Below are 5,029 nucleotides of genomic sequence, written 5' to 3' on the forward strand. Positions count from 1 at the left end.
AGTACATCAGGCAATGGTTTAGGATTCCTGTTTGGTGGTTTGGTGGAGCACGTTGTTTGGAAAAATAGCAACACAGCTGAGAACCGGCATGGGACCAGCGGGATGATGTTCCATGACAGCGATGGTCGCCTTTCGAATGAATGCACATCTCAAGCGACCATGTGACAAGTTCTTGCAGATGGTGAAAGGAAAAGCCACAGCGAACACTGACACAGCCCCGCTAACGACAGAAGCGCCTTACATGGCCAGTGCGGGGACTGAACCCACGACTTTGGTGTTATTAGCACCACGCTCTAACCAGCTGAGCTAACCGACCAACACAGTTGTGCCGCGAAAGCAAATGCCTATATTTCCGGTGCTCACAACCACGGCGGCTGGTCATTTTCTGCTTCATGTCGATCGCACGATAGTCTGAAGTATTTCCTTTCGTTGATAAGTTTTTCCACGAAAAAAACAGCATTTACTTTTCCGAACGCGCATACTCGACTTAACCATTTGCTCTGATATTCAAAATTAAGCACAATGTCCGGACGCATGCAATTTCAATCGCAATGCCACCAGCTCACCTGCAGCTTGTCATGTTGAAAAATATCGTCTGGAGAAACGTACCTTCAACGATCGCTCACTGTTCTACTGGACTTTTGGAGTCAGGGTTATGTGCTGCTGATAAACTGCTACGAACCTTATGCCAAATGCATTTGAATTGAAATCAAACAGTGGGATTTTTTCTGCTCCCGAACGACGCAGTTGCTTTGGTGTCAGCAACAGCTCAGACGCCAATTGCACGTTTTGCTCAATCACTCATGTTGCTAATTCAATCTTCGTTTGACAGCATATTTAGAAAGTTATCACGCCTTCCTGCAGCGGTCGTCAGTGACAGATCAGATGCTAAGATGATTGCTACAGACAGCATGCTACATCCGCAGAGGGTGGTGCGTTTCTGGATCAAGTTGCCAGACGAGCTGGTGATGGATGGTAAAATTCCAATTCTTTTAAGGAATCTGGACGTGTATTTGAATCGGCAGGGTTTAGAGAGACATGGGTCAAATGCATGCAATCGCGGCTGGATCAATTGAAGATATCTGTTCGGAATGGACGAGTTCGACCGAAGACTGTGTTTTCAGTGCTGTCCATATCTAATGAGCTCTATGATAGTGCAGGTGAAATGATAAAAAAGATAAATAAAATCAATGAAGTAAAATTGTCTCAAGTTGTTGAATTCAAACAACTTCAGGTAATTTTATTTCAATTATTTTATTTATCTTTTTTATTTGTGTTTTTTTCATTGTTCTGTAACTCTTATTTCTTGATTGTCTTTCTCTCGCTCCCCACTCTCTCAATATCTTTTTCCTTTCCTCTTCCCGCTTTGCTACCCTTCTCCCCTGTTTTCCATTTTGTCTCTGCTTCACCCCTCCCCCACATATTTTGTCACATAGCACTGGCTACAGCCTGCGTCATTCACGGCTCCTAATCTCCCTTAGATCTCTCCATGCACTCTCATTATCACCTTTGCATCTGGATCCCTGACTCGCCATCTCTCAGCCTGGTGTAAGCAGCTCCCTAATTCTCCCCCTTTTTATCTTTAACAAAGGATCAGTTAGACTCGAAACGTCAGCTCTTTTCTCTCCTTGCAGATGGTTGCAGACCTGCTGAGACTTTCCAGCATTTTCTCTTTTGGTTTCAGGTTCCAGCATCCGCAGTAATTTTATTTTATTAATGGCTCTATAATATTGCTGGTGTCATGATAACTCCAGCTTCGATGCATGACAGGTGGGCAAGCGAATGAATTCCCTCTGGAAGTCGCGTGACAAGTATTAAAAGAGATCAAGGAAAATAACATGAACACACCTGTGCACACATCTTATCCTAAAATATTGCTGCTTCTCATTAGCTTTTCAAATGCACTGATCCATTCGAAATTGTGGATGGGACATTGATATTCAGAGAAAATTGTTTCTGATTGATGGAAGTGGTTGTTTCTGCACTTCTTCCATTTTTATTGATCTCTGCCCAAGTCACAGTTCTGAATTTCAGAGTAAGTCAAGACTGTTTTTGTTGAACTTTATCCATTCTGACCAGTTTGCCACACTTGCATGTTGTTGTATATTGGAAGCAGGTTTAAACTAATCAGACTGGGTTATACCAGACCTGTAGGGACATGCTGCAAGATCATTAGGTGGATAATAGGTTGTAAAATTTCAAGGGAAGGCAAGAGTCAAGAATGGAGTGGTGCTGGAAAAGTACACCAGGTAAGGTAACATCGGAGGAGCGGGAAAATCGAAACTTTGGCAGAGCCCTTCATCAGAAATGGTCAAGGCTGCTCATCAGAGGCCGCCTGATCTGCTCTGTTTTTCCGGAATCACTCTCATCTTGACTCGAATCTCCGGCAACTGCAGTCCACACTTTCACCTAAGGGAAGGAAGGAGTTGCAGTACCTCTTATCTTTCCATCTAAATGGTATTTTATTGATTTCAAAACAGGGAAAGGATGGCCACTCAGTTGGCCAATGTGGAGTCTGTTCCCACCAATGCTAGCATTATATCAGTAGTAGGTGGATCCTGCAATGTGTGGGATACCACATCCCGAATGCTAGAGGCACGCCTGCAGACTCAGGATGTCCCACCTTAAAAAGATCAAACAGCTCACAGCAGCGTATCCCAACTGAATACTGGAACAGACTCCTGTCTACGGTCGCGATCATTTCTGGAACTGGAAATCCAAACAAACGAGTAGAAAAGGCCTTGGGAGGCGGAGTGTACAAAATGTTGCCAGGGTTCGCTTGGCAGATTCTACTGAGGCCATTAATGATTCATTTAACATGCCCCCAGTTGGCGCACAGACCTTCACCGAGTGGGAGTGTTGTGAACAAAGCTTTTTCAGTTCTCTCAACGTAAAACTGAAGAGTGGCCATGCGAGAGAAAATATTCACGTTCAGTGCTGTGCACTTGAGACTTTTTGTGTGTATTTGTGTGAAAGAAATTTATAATTCCTCTCTATGTTGTCAATACTCAATTCATTTCATACAATGGTGATTTATTGTTTATTCATTTGTGGGACTTGGCCGTTGCTGGCTAGCCAGAATTGATAGTCCATCCCTATTTGCCCTTGAGAAGTTTGTGGTGAGCTGCCTTCTTGAATTTCTTCAGTCCACTTACTGTGGGTTGACCCATAATTCGAGGAGAGAGGGAATTTCAATGTTTTGATCCAACGATGTGATGGAATGGCGATATATCTCCAATCGGGATGGTGAGTGGCTTGGAGGGGACTTGCAGGTGGTTGTTTTCCCAAGTACCTGCTCCCCTTGTTTTTCCAGATGGAAATGGTTGCGTGTATGGAAGGTGCTGTCTTAGATTAGATTAGATTAGATTAGATTAGATTAGATTACTTACAGTGTGGAAACAGGCCCTTCGGCCCAACAAGTCCACACCGACCCGCCGAAGCGTAACCCACCCAGACCCATTCTCCTACATTTACCCCTTCACCTAACACGACGGGCAATTTAGCATGGCCAATTCACCTAACCCCTGCACATTTTTGGATTGTGGGAGGAAACATTTGGAACCTTTGGTTAATTTCTGAAGTCCACCTTGCTGACAGTAATAACCATTGCTCCTAAATTTTGGTGGTGGAGGGACTGAATGTTTGTGGATATGGTGCCAAACAGGCAGGCAGCTTTGTGGCAAGCTTCTTCAGGGTTGTCGGAGCTGCACCCATCCAGGTAAACAATTGAGGTTTAGTTAAGAAAAAGAAGGAAGCATATGTAATGTATAGACAGGATAGATCGAGTGAATCCTTAAAGAGTATGAAGGCAGTAGGAGTATACTTAAGATGGAAATCAGGAGGGCAAAAGGGGGGACATGAGATAGCTTTAGCAGATAGAATCAAGGATACTCAAAGGGTTTTTACAAATTCATTAAGGACAGAAGGGTAACGAGGGAAAGAATAGGGTCCCTCAAACATTAATGAGGCGGATTTTGTGTGGTGCCGCAGAAAATGGTGGAGATGCCACACGAGTATTTTGCAACAGTATTTACTGTGGAAAAGGATATGGAAGATATGGAATGTAGGGAAATAGATGGTGAAACCTTGCAAAATGTCCATATTACAGAAGGGCAAGTGCTGGATGTCTTGAAATTCATAAAGTTGTGGAGAATCCTGAGAGACAGGATGTGCATGTATTTCAAAAGGCAAGGACTTTTGAGGGATAATCAACGTGACTTGGTGCGTGGGAAATCATGTCTTACAAACTTGATTGTGTTTTTTGAAGAAGTAAGAAAGAGGATTGTTGAGGACAGAGTGGCACATGTGATCTATATGGACTTCGGTAAGATATTTGACAAGAGTTCCCAGAGGAGACGGGTCAGCAAGGTTAGATCTTAAATAGAGGGTTAACTAGCTACTGGGATACAGAACTGGCTCAAAGGTCGAAGACAGAGGGTGGTGGTTGAGGGTTGTTTATCAGACTGGAGGCCTGTGACCAGTGGAGTGAAAATAAACCACCACCAATATCCTCTGACTTCGACCTGTGAGACAGTTCCGCATCCAAATGGTGAGTGCTCCAGCTATTCCGTGAGATCTCACCTTCCTCACCAGTCTCCCATGGGGAACCTTGCTGAAAGCCTTCCTGAAGTCGATGTAGATAATATCTGCCAGTCTGCCCTCATCAATCCCCTTTGTTAGTTCTTCAAAAAGACTCAATCAAGTTTTTGAGACATGATTTCCCACGCATATAACCATGTTGACGATCCCTAATAAGTCCTTGCCTTTCCAATTACATGTACATCTGGTCCCTCAGGATTCCCTCCAACAACGTGCCTACCATTGGCATCAGGCTCTCTGGTCTATAACTCCCTGGTTTGTCCTGACCACCTTTCTTAATCAGTGGCACCACGTTAGTCAACCTTCAGTCTTCGGGCACCTCACCTGCGACTATCGATGATACAGATATCTCAGCAAGTGGCCCAGCAATCACTTACCTCGCTTCCCAAAGAGCTCTAGGGTACACCTGATCAGGTCCTGGATATTTATA

The 5,029-nt window shown here is 44.1% G+C and overlaps 1 non-coding gene across 1 annotated transcript; it reads right to left on the reverse strand.

Annotated features, from left to right (window-relative positions):
• Positions 1-242: 242 nt before the first annotated feature.
• Positions 243-316, reverse strand: trnai-aau. The gene has a single exon. It is a non-coding gene; the product is annotated as a tRNA-Ile (tRNA).
• Between the last annotated feature and the right edge of the window lie 4,713 nt (positions 317-5,029).

This window comes from Chiloscyllium plagiosum, unplaced genomic scaffold (assembly GCF_004010195.1).
Source record: "Chiloscyllium plagiosum isolate BGI_BamShark_2017 unplaced genomic scaffold, ASM401019v2 scaf_15018, whole genome shotgun sequence".
Taxonomy (NCBI): Eukaryota; Metazoa; Chordata; class Chondrichthyes; order Orectolobiformes; family Hemiscylliidae; genus Chiloscyllium; species Chiloscyllium plagiosum.